The 12,781-nt window shown below is 37.8% G+C and overlaps 1 pseudogene across 1 annotated transcript; it reads right to left on the bottom strand.

Moving 5' to 3' along the window:
• Positions 1–3,517: 3,517 nt before the first annotated feature.
• Positions 3,518–5,723, bottom strand: LOC104601333 (putative galacturonosyltransferase-like 3 pseudogene; annotated as a pseudogene). The gene has a single exon (XR_016084669.1). The product of XR_016084669.1 is annotated as a putative galacturonosyltransferase-like 3 pseudogene (transcript).
• Between the last annotated feature and the right edge of the window lie 7,058 nt (positions 5,724–12,781).

The raw sequence follows: 12,781 nt of genomic DNA on the forward strand, positions 1-12,781 counted from the left end.
TTGAATATTATAATCATTGTTAGGATAGATTTCTTAAACTATCACTACTCATAGTGTGACGGGATATGCTCCTCACAAATGGGCGCCTTACAGGCACATCCACGTGCATTGGCAATATCTCAATAATAACTAATAAGTACGAGAGATATTCCCAATGCATGATAGATGTGCGTATGAGGCACTGGGTGTGAGGAGAAATCCCGTCTCACTGTTTGTATCTTGATAATTATTAAATTATAGGATAAATCTTTTAAACTATACCTACTGTTTAGTGTAATAATTAGCTATTGTCTTGCGTTATCCTTAAATTTTAAAGTTTTTGACAATTGACTAGCTCTACGTCAACTACGTTATTATCCCGTTAATGTTCCGTCAAAATTTAAATTCATACACCCGTGACACCACGTAATTTATAAATTTTTTTCAAAATCCAATTTTACACTTTGTCCCTCTCCTTCTTCTTCACCATCCCTCTCCCCGACACAGTGTTTCTGTTTCTTTGCCGCCATTGTCACCACTGTCGTCGTCTCTTTCCGACCACTTTCGCCGGTGACTTCTTCTTCACCCTCTTCCTTTCCCTCTCTCCCCATCGAACTGAAACAATCACCGAAAACTTCACTGTTCACCTTCATCCGCCGTTTTAGATGCAGGGGAGAACAATGATATGGAACAACGAAACCAACGGGGATTTCTAGTAAGGAAGGTTCCAGGCGGAGGAAGAGAAGGAACAGTGTACCCAACTTAGTCGAGGCTGATCTCGGTGACTGGGCTGATGCCGGCGAGAGAACGAAGGGGAGAGAGGGAGCGGCGATGAGCTCCGAGTGCATGGAGGGGTCCCTTCGCCGGTGCTGCAACGAGCTCTGAGTGCGACGGCTGTGCCGAGAGGGAGCGGCGACGAGCCCTTCGTTGCCTCTCTCTCCCCCGTTCTCTCTCGCCCCTGTTTCATCAACGGAGAGAGGCGACGAGCTCCGAGTGCGAGGAGGGAGCCCTTCGCCGATGCTGCAACGAGCTCTGAGTGTGACGGCTATGCCGAGAGGTAGCGGCGACGAGTCCTTCGTTGCCATTGCAGCAACGGCGAAAGGCTCCCTCCTCTCTTTCTCTCTTCCTCCCCTTCGTTGTCGTTTCAGCAGTGGTAAAGGAGGGGCTATCGAACTGCAATGAGCCCTTCGTCTCCATCGAGCTGTAACGTTCCCTGACGTTGCTGTTGACTTTCTGGATGCTACTTGCTGCTTGTTCCGAAAGCTACTCTTGCTGCTTGTTCCCTGCAACGTTGCTTTTTGCTCCATCGTCTCCATCGAGCGGCAACAAGCCCTTCGTCTCCATCGAACTGTAACGTTTCATGCTGACTTTCCGAAAGCTACTCTTGCTGGTTGTTTTTTGAAAGGGAGGAAACAAGGAGGGGCTATCTGGGTAGCGAGATCTGATCATAAATTTTCTCCGTTCCTCTACCTTTTCCTTTGTTAAAGTTCCATTTCTTCAGAGTTATTCAAATCTAATGAATACGGTATTGCGTCCCGTAAGTGTCGCCACAGCCACATTGCTGTTGCCGTTGTCGTTGGCAATAGTTCCGACCTTGCTCCGTTGAAAAGGAAAAAAAGGGCAAATTTAACATTTTATTTCCTTCGTTGGCGACAATTGCAAGAAAACTGAAAGTACCGAAAGACAATAGCTAAATAATAGGATACCGCGTGTCATTACGTTAAGGATAGTTTAAGAGATTTTACCTTAAATTATAATAGTTATGTTAAAACATTCTTTTTGCCCTTCCGTTTAGTATTGTCAGCATCCGTTCGTGTGAAGAAAGAGAACCCATCATCTAACGGTCACCGCTGCAACGTCTCGCCGACGGTTAGAAAGAACCTTTCATGTATTGGGTCCGAGAGGTGGAAGGAGTGGCGATGACAGTCCGAGAAGAGATTTTGGGTCTACCAGATCAAATCTGCAGCAGCGGCTACGATGAGAACACTAGGGCGATGAGAGCGGTGATGAAAATAGTTATCTGGAACAAATTTTCCCTCTGTAAATGGATAGTGCCCTAGTTGTTTTTCAATCTTCATTTTCTCTCATTTTTCTACCTTTATCTCTCATTCGATCTCTCTCTATTTCTTCCGTCACCCCTGTTTTTTGTTTCCCTCGTCGCCCACATCCTGGCGATTCAGGTATGGTTAAATAACCAACAAATTATCGAGTTTTTAATATTTGTTGATTTTAATTTGTGGGTTTTCAAATTTTTGGTAGAAGTTCTTGATCGAGAGGGCAAATCATCTCATCTCTCGCTTGTTAAAGATTTTGATTATATATTTGTTGTTTATGAAGGTTTCTGCAACCTGAAACGTTAAACTTCATCTTCTTCTCTCTCTTTTCCGCAATGTGCCTCACTGATGCCATCTATATTGACTCGGCTGGAGGAAGCATTCAACACTCCGGTGTTGGAGGCATACACCATGATGGAGGTGTCACTTCGGATGGCGACGAATCCATTGCCTGAGGTTGCAGGTGTGTGGAGTCCGGGTACGAGACTCAGGTGTATGATCGACTCAAGTGAGCGATCATACTGTTGGTGGAGATGGTGGTCGCGCGGTTTGAGCTATCCTTCTCAGTTCTAACGATGCGCCTGTCTACTCGAACCGTGGTCCTATTATCGGTGGACTTGCCTTTAACCTGAATCTTCTTACGCCGCACCTGCGTTTCAGATTGAAACAGGGGATGTGAACAGTAAAACCACCTCCTGTGGCTTTCATCTTCCAATACAAGTCACGTCGCCCAATCGAACCACTTCAGCTCCGTGAAGGGCTTGCCTCCATATGCGGAGGCCATCATGCCACAATCATCAAGCTTCCAGGAATCTCCATCTCCGGGTGGTAGTTTGCTTTGTATTATTAGCTTCACTTCTTTGTTCTCCTCCGCCTTGTGCAGACTTTGAAATCTTCAGGCATTTATAGAGAGTTAGTTTGGTCTTCTCTTAGCTCTTCATGGTAGAATTTGGGGTGTGGTCATCACGCCAGAATCGAAACCATCGTTAAAATATAAAATATCAAACAAGCGGATCATGAAAATTGAAGAGACGAGAGGTTACATGGCGCCGGAAGGGATGAGTATTGGATTTTAAAATTTATAACAAATCATGGAAAAAAGTGGTTTAAAATAATAGTTAAATATTAAGAGTAAAGTTTGTTAATTAGTTAAACAGTAGAGATAATTTAAAAAATTTGTCTCTAATCTGACCAGACGTTCTGCGTTCTGCCCTTTCTTTTTTGTTCCTCCCCATCCATGATTTGTTATAAATTTTAAAATCAGCCGGCGACAATAGTTAAAATGAGTCAAATGACTGAAGAATGCTTTGCTAAGTATCAATATATGGACAATGGTTAAGTAAAAAACTATTCTTTTCCAGTTTTCCATATAACATATTTACTCTAGCTGTTTAAACTTGTAAACAAATGCACAGCCACAACAATCGCATTCCTTAGCCATTCCATTGCATGTGGGCCGCGGATGTGAACTCAAAATAAAATCTCCAATAATTAAGAATCTTTAATAATAATAGTAATCACAATATGCACACTTTGGAATTTGGAAACAAAATCATCCAAAATGGAAAATTAGCTTCACATCACTCAAATTTCAAAAATCTTCTGGGCCCACTCCAATGAAGAATATTTCTTAATCTCTAGCCATTGCTCTACATATATATATATATATATATATATATATATAGATCATCATCACTCATCCTTATCTTCCGTTAATCAGGACCCTTAATGATCCTAAATCATCTGTTCAATCTTTTACGCTGTACAGCACACCAGTCAGAACTCAATCCAAGAAGCTCCTTCACTTGCATCACTGTTCTCCTTTTATCTTCTTGTCTCCGTTGCTTCTCACTCTTTTGGTCTCTCCTTTTTTCTGATCCCTCCCATTCCATGCATCCGTCATCCCACTTATATACAAGAAGCTTCCGCCATGAACGATCATGCATCAATCTTTACAATGCCGACTGATTAATTAGCTGTCCGGAAATAATGGCTCATGGCGGAACAAATCGTAGGGCACCCACAAGCTATCCAACGGGCACGGCCGTCTTGAGTCCAGTCTCAGCCATGGCTTCCCCTTCCCACTCCAGTGTAGTAGACTCACCGGTCCGGGGTGCAGATCCCTGCACAAACCTTCCAGATTATCCCCACCAAGACCATGCTGGTTCCACCTGTGCTCCACCCCTCTCACATCTCCGGCAAAGACCAGCAAAAATGGAGGCAAGGAGCCCAACTCGTATATTCGCTGCCGCTTCTGAATCCTCATCCATGATTCTAGCTTCTCTGTGTATTTCCCTTCCCTCCATCTGCGGATATTGATGATCATCACGCCAGTATTGAAATAACACGGCTCTCGGCCACGAAACGTTTGGGAGAAAAATGGGTCGAACCAGAACTTATCGTTGAAGTAACTGGTGAAGTTGGCGTGGCAGTACTCGGGTGCGCCCAGAACGTGGGTGCCCAGTTCGATTGCCCAGAGCTTAGCCACGTCGTCGACCACAATGAGATCAGAATCGAAGTAGATAATCCGACGGATGCCGGAGGGGAGGAGATCAGCCAAGTAGATTCTCGCGTAGTTGAGGGGTTGATCCAGTGCTCGACGGATGGAGGATGAAATCTTGCCTTTGACGAGATTGGTGTCGAAGTGGTAGACCTGGAAGTTGAGGTACGGGAAGGTGGTAAGAATGGTACGTCGCAGCTCTGCTCGGCGGTGAGAGGCAAGGAAGTGGAAGACTATGTTTTCAGGACAGGAGGCGTGCTTGAGGACGGAAAGGACGCCGGCAACAGATCCACGGAGGTAGGTGGTGTCGAGAGTCATGGCTATGTGGATAATGGATGATGGGTTTGCTTTGGGACACTCGATGCCGTTTCTAAAGGCTGGAGCTTCTCTGAACTTGGGGAGGCCTCCGGTGGTGGTCAACGGCAGGGGCTTGGTGGCGGCGGTGGCGGATACTAGAAGGAAAGGCAGGACAACGAGAAAAAACCGAAGTTTCGGCGACATCGTGGGTGGTGGTGCGGTGGTGTAATCCAGCAAGAGAGAGAAGGAAAAAAATTGTGACAAGCCAGGCTGGAAACACGAGTCTTCTGTCTGCGAAAGAGGAGTTTTATGGTACCGAACACCCCACCTCCTGCCGTACATAATACCGATTTTTACGATTCAAGAATAGACGGTTGAGATTGATGGTTATGATTGTTTTTGAAACGTGTCGAATGGTGATCGAGTGGCAGAGTATCGTGGGCCTCCTGTTTGACAGTGTCAGAGCGGTAGCGTATAGGCTCCACATGCACATCTCAGCGTGCATTGAGAGTATCTACCGAAATTCTCAGTGGGAGATGTTCCTAATACACGGTTGAATATACTGTAAGGCGTTTGTGGGGCGCAATGTGAGACAACGGAAGAGTTGTTATGTGGAAGAGACGGATTTGATGTTTTCACTGCGGTTGCTTAGCTGGAGAGCTCATGTACGGAGCTTTCTCAATACTTGCATTTCAGCATTCGTATGGATAAACAATCAAGGATCTAGATGTAGCGTCTACCGACCCGCACCCCGGTTAGGTTTGGTCATGTAATTAGACCCGCGGGTCTGATCTCGGGCCTAATAGTAAGTCCGATTGTGTTTTGGATTGGACTCGTGATTTGTTAAAAAAGTCCGGCCCGAATTCGGTTCGGTTTGATTCAGCATTATATATTTTATAAAATACATAATGTATATTTTATATATTTATATAAAATATATAAATAACATAATATTTATTGAAATATATATGTATTTTTATTTTTTTCTTTATAATTTATCTCTCTCTATTCGGCCGCTTCAGTAGTAGTAATAGCATAGGCTAAATTTTGGATTCGGGCCTAAACTTGGACTTCAGACTTTTTACGAGGGCCAGATTCGGGCCCAAGTTATAGGTCCGATGGTCAGACCGGACTCGGGCTCGAGCCTTAGAAAAATCTATTAATACAGAGTGAAAGATCGGCCTGAACCCGACCCATGAACAGGTCTACTCATAGATAGTTTGCTTTGGCTTTTGGCTTTTGGCTTTTGTGTCATGTGACACCTTTTCATGGACTATGGGGACCCACACACCCACACCCACACCCATTTTTAATGGTTATTGGATGGTAATCCTAGTCACTGTTGCTGTCATTTTGATTCTTTGAATCCACTGCTGACTGCTATGTCACGGATCACATTTCCAAAAGTTGCACTCTCTTGCCGACAGGGGTGGGAACTGGGAAGATGCTTGATAGACCCGACCCAGTAACCAGCTGTTTTATGGATTTTTAGTCTTAAACCAGAGTCTTTTGATTTTTAGGATTCATAGATAAATAATAAAATAAGATTTCTATCCATAAAAAAGTAATTATTAAAATAAATAAATAAATAAATAATAAAAGTAATTATTAAAATGGGTGAAATAGTCCATCAAATTTGTAAAAATTTTTTCTAATCGGAAAAGTTACTTACTCAATTGGGATATGAGTAAGTTTTACCCAGCTGTTCACCTAAAGAAAGGTGAATAAGTTACTTACTTAATTGGGAGATGAATAAGTTACTTATTCAATTGGGAAATAAATAATAAAAAAGTTATTCAATTTTTCTAACCTAAAGAGAGGTGGCAGGTTCACAGCTGCTCACCAGACCACTACTCCACTCGAGCTAGTTTGCAGTTCTAGGCCTAGTATCTCTGTTTATGTGTTAAGTATAGTGTCTCTTACCGGATTTGGGAGTACCAAATATGAGTTCCCTCTACCTCTACAAACACTATATATTTATCCTCTGTTGATTCATCCTGGTTGTATTGTCATTTGTCAAGTATAGGAACGCAACTTGGATTGAGAATTTTTTAGATTTTGAATGGGCTCGAAGCCAAGCCCAAGCCCAAGCCCAAGCCCAAGCCCAAGCCCATTGTGGTTAACTATTCGATTCAATCAAGCAACCTAATTTGTACTACTCTATTTGTACAGTTTTTAATTAAAGTCGACCCTTCATTTGTTTGCATGGAAGCATTTTGTTGCAGCTCCGAGAGCCATTTGAAAAACCTTAACTCATCCTGAACTAAACAATGAATTAGTAACACAAAAGTGTGCATATAATATAAATATTTGTGTATTTCAATTAAGGTTCAAAATGTCGTAATGTATCAATGTCTAATGTATACATCAATTTTCTGAGTCACCAAAATGCTAAATACGAAGAGTTAGGAATTCAAAACCTAAAATGCCCAAACATTTTAAGAGTTGTATTATTCAAGATTTAAAATATTGGAAACATCAAGTGTATCAAAAATGTAATTTTGAGATATATGTCTTGGATACGTATGTATATTAGGAAAAAATTAAAATATGCATGAAAATACTATAAATACTTTAATAAACAATAAAAATACATCAACGACACTAAATATAATGCCCCAACGAGGTATAAATACATTAAATAAATATTTTTAATAGATTTTATAAAGAAATACATCGTAATAAATTATAATTTTCATTAAAAATCATATGTTTAACTATAATTTATAAATTATAATTCTTAAGTTTTATGGGATGGGAAAAGCCCAACTATCCTATCAACCATAAAACATGCATTGGAACAACTTATAAGTGGAAATATAATTAATAATTAATTTTTTAAATAATTACTAATTATTTTTAATTCAAAAAATTACAAAAAAGTCAAAAATAAATAAAAATTATACAATATATTCAAAAAAATAATTATTGAAAAATAAATTTCAATTGCTCTATGGATATGATATATTATTCATAGATCTAAAACATATTAAGTCTTTATAGGCAAATAAAAATGCATTTTTAAAATTTTTGTTATTTTATATATTTCTTAATTTTTTTTACAAAATTTTCATATATCTACTCATAACACACACACACAATGATTTTCAACACAAGAAATGTAGATCAACATAGATTTAAACATTTTCAAGCATTCAAGTAAAAACAAAAAACAAGAATTTACCATATATTGTGAGAAAATTTGGGAAAAAAAAACTTAACTAGATTTACAATATTTTCCAAAACTCAAAAATTCTTCAAAAACCTTAAGTCCTTAATAATTTACACTTATTTATTCTGTGTGTGTGTGTGTGTGTGTGCGTGTGCGTTTGTAGATCTAGCATTTTAGTAATGAAATTTGGAGCTTCCGAGTTGTTTGGGTGGGGGGTAGGGGGTGAAAGAAGGCTTATTTTGGAGGAAAATATGCTTTTTTCCCCTTTATTATTTTTACATTTTATGTTTGTATCTTTTTCAGTGTATCAACCGGTATGCTTTCGGTACTCGACACATGGCTGATACGGGCGGATACAAATATGATACAATGGATAAAAGAAATACAATAACACCTATTTCCCATCGTATCTTGTATCGAACCTTTAAAGATATGATATGCCTCATATCAGACATATCATGGTGCAATTTTAAATTTTGATGCAACATGGATTTCAAATATTTGTGAGGGGTCTGATGAGGAGTTTAAAACCTAAAATAAACCAGAGAACAACTAAATTAAGTATAAAAGATAAAGAAGATTGTACCAAGACTCAAATTTTGGACATGATACATTTCATATAAGATGCATCATATTGTATTGGCATGCCATTGAAACATCAAATAATGGGTGTTTTCAGATTTTGATCTGTTTCAAGGGGTAGCCGGGTAGGCAAGCCTAAAACCGATCCTTTGAAGCAATTTTGAACAAAAAAACTAAAATAAAAAAGATTATTTGATATTAAAACACTTACATACGCATGTTCCTACATATGGATTGTTCCCAAAAAAAAAATAGAGAAAAAGTCGAGATAAGGAGAATAAATTCCCATCCATATTCAGGATGTTTTTGCTTTTGTCAATCCAAGCACGTCCAAAATCTATAAGAATGTTTGGAAAAACCGACAAAGATGTCAAAATCCACCAGCTGTATGATTATGAGAGGTGTCATGTCTCCATGACGTATGGATTAGAAAATTCATGGGTTTTCGATTTACATTCTTTATAGGAATTCCAACCCCATCCATAAAAGTGCTTTTTCTTTTTCTTTTTCTTTTTGCAATTCCTATAGATAGGAATTGCGTAATGAATCAACTCCTCAACGACCGTAGGTTGGCTATATCATGTAATGTCATAAATAGAAGAATAACCGATACAATGAAATAGAAATATAATAATTAAAACAAAATAAAGAAATTTGATTACGTTCAAAAATAAAAAAGCTCAATTATTTTAGCGTACCTACTAAATAAAATATTTTTAAATTATATAATGGTTTAATTTACAGTATTGTAATGCTTAAAATACATAATAATGAAGAAAAAAATAGACGAGTAACCTTTCTTTTTTAATAAGAAAATATAAGTGATGATTGTATAATATATTGAAAATCATTATTAATAAAAACAATGTATCTATGTCTATATAAAGTATATAATAAGAATGTAGCAGTTTTTACCATTTGATTTTTATTGGTGGTAGTATAACTTAAAATTAATTTTTTTTATAAAAACATATTTACTGAAATATGAAGCTCAATTGTTCATTTAGAAGGTTCTGATTCATAGATTTTGCCAATTGATATGCATTTGAATTTCCCTAGGAACTCCAATTTACATAGTCCAAAATCATCTCAACATGAGAGAATTAGAGTTTTTTCTAGGGGTGCAAGTTGGGCGGGTTGGGCCAGGTTTATGGTCAGCCCAAACCCAACCCTAAAATTTAGGCTTAAGGCCCAAGTTCAAGGTCAAGCCTGATTTTCCTTATCCGAAACCAGCTCCCATTTTAATTTGATGCACTCGGGTTGGTTAATAAATCTACTCTAAAATGATATATGTACATATATATTTATGCAAATATGTAAATATATCTATGTATATATGTAAATATTTATACAAAAATATATACATGCATATATATATATATATATGTATGTATAGTTGGGCCAGGTTTGGGCTACCTAAGGGTTAGGCCCAAGCCCATGTAAAATTTTAGACTGGATTGATTTGGGCTTGGGTTGGACCCGCCCAAATTGCACCCCTATTTTTTCCAATTTTTGAAAAAGAAAATTCTTTCATAAAAAAAAAGCCAGATATAGGGCACATAACAATATGCGGCTGAATGCCTTTGCTTTCGAAGTGTGTGTACAGAGATTTTGCTTGCAGGATATCCGTTAAGGCACCTAGGTGTTTAAAACTCTATATATAATATCAACTAAAAGCCTCAGATGTTCTTCACTTTCAAGTAATAAATTTTCAACTACGCATCGCATTAATTGAGAGAAGCCCAGTTGAAGGGTCACCTTTAGGAAGTTGGAGAAGCATCAAAGCCCAGAGGACCACACCTCTATGGACGACTGCTAACATAATTAGAGATTGTTGGGAAATAACTCAAGAAATGGATCAAATTCAGACATATGTGTGTGTATATATGTTTGTATGTACATTATGGGTTGGGTCAAAAATATTGGGCCTGATCCAGAAATCTGCTCTTTTGTGCATCATAAATTTCATTTGTACTGGTGTAAATGCATGGGAGTATGAAAGAGGTCGAGTGTAGATTCTGGTTTATTTTTGTTATAAATTTGGCTTTGCCTGATTTATTTGTGAGAAGTAACTGAAGAGACCTACTGTTTAAATTAAAGAAAATGGAACTTTGAGAGTTATCTATAGAATTAATGTAAGAGCAAATGGATGTAGCCTTTGCTGATCAGTTTTTTTGCATGCAAAATTTACACTGCTAGTGAGTATAAAACTGAACCGAGTACAAAATTTGCACCCAATCAAGATTTGCATAACAAACAAATGCAGCCAAAAGAAGGAAACACACACACAAAAAAAAAAAAAAGAATTAGGAGCAATTCGTGCAAATGATGTAGGGTAAAAGTGCCTCACAACTCCAGTCAATACAAAAGAGATCCCTCTTTTGTTGGGCAACTTGTAACAATTTGGTTTGCACGTTGCACGCAGGTAAATGTGATGGACCAGAATGGGTCCATATGTTTCGGCAAGACACATGTTCTTCCATGGACCATGTGGCGAAATTCAATAGTCAATCCATTGTTCTCAGCTTATTTTCTTGCATTCCTCCTTATTTCAAAGTACAATTCATGGGCCCTATGCTGGATTTTTAATTTGAATTGATTTTATTTTTATTGAAGGACATGTCACAACTCACATGTGCCAATTTTCTTACATGAATCAGAAAATAAAAAAAAAACTTGAGAGCCAGAATAAGGCCCATCTCTCTTCTCTCTCTATCTATCTATCTATATTGACTCAGAATTTTATTTATTCCTTTCTTTTCTAAGAGGGAGACTAGCCATGTATGTATAGCCCATAGCCGTGTGTTTTAAGGAAACTATTCTCTTGATATATTTCATAATTTATCTCATTTTTGCTTTAAAAGTAGTGAGAAATGATTAAAGCACATAGCCACATGACAAAATAAAATTAATTGGGATGGGAAAAGGATTAGATGAGGACCGTAATGATTCATGCCCCAAACACCGCTCCAACCCGGTCTATTTATCGACTAAGAAGGAAAATTCAACAATCACCCTTTCTGCAAAGTCTTCAACACAAAACTCGCTGGAATTAAGAACTTGTAAAGCCCGTCAAGGAGGTGGCTACAAGTCCACACTCTACAAACATAATGCCTATTAATATACAAACCTTCAGATTTAATTATCTTACCTATTAATACTCCACCGACTAACTAGCTATAAGCAAGCAATTCTCTCTCTCTCTATATATATATATTACTGAAAACTTGCATAAAACACAATCACATTGTATACGAAAAGGGTATTTACAGCTAAGCTTCAACTTTCAGCTATTGAGAATTAGCTTCATATGGTGGTTTGCTTCTTGGATCCCGATAAGTTAGACAGCAATGAGCTGGGTATTAGTTCTTGGGTTATTAATTAATACTGTGGGCTGTTCCATTAGTTCTTTGGTTCTCGGCCCATATTGACCATATGTTGTGGGCCCCCTTTTTAATCGCTAATAACTTTTTCACCAAATAAGAAAAAGAATTTAGAATCCCCTTTTCAAGGCTTGTGTTGATCTGAATGGACATAATTCCTCCATGCTCTTTGTAATTGTTTTTTTTTCAATAAAATCTTCCTATACAGTATACATATACACATATTGGAAAGACATTTCATATTTGCTTTATGTTGTGAGATTTTTCTTATGAAGGCAATAACTGTATTAGGATCTTGTTTGACAGTTAGCCTTAATATCTCCAGTTATGGTCTAGCTCTATGCTCGATGGCCTTGTGTGGTCCATGACATTAATATCCATCGGTTGTTTGATTTTCAGAGTCTTTGATTTTTATGATGATTTGTCGTGTTAGAACATTTCTGCATATTCTAATTATCATTCCCATTCCATAGACCATTTTGATTTCGATTGTAAATCAAACGGATTCTAAATTAAACGATTAGTGGGTTCTATATGTAATATGTTAAAAATTTGGTTTTAATTTTGTATTTTTATTTTTGATTGTGTTTTAAAATTTCAAAAAAATAAATAATAAATAATATGAATATGATTATAAAATATTAAAACATTAATAAATAATCTAAAAAATATAAAAAGAATGACAAAATTCGAAAATCGGGAAACTTGACCAAGGGTAACAATGCACTGAAACACCCCCCACCCAATCTCGCTCATCTGATCATCTCATCTCTTTACTCTCACCGTCTACAGAGAAAAGTAGTTGGTAGTTGGG

This window comes from Nelumbo nucifera, chromosome 3, assembly GCF_055504915.1.
Source record: "Nelumbo nucifera cultivar China Antique chromosome 3, China Antique-T2T, whole genome shotgun sequence".
Classification (NCBI taxonomy): Eukaryota; Viridiplantae; Streptophyta; class Magnoliopsida; order Proteales; family Nelumbonaceae; genus Nelumbo; species Nelumbo nucifera.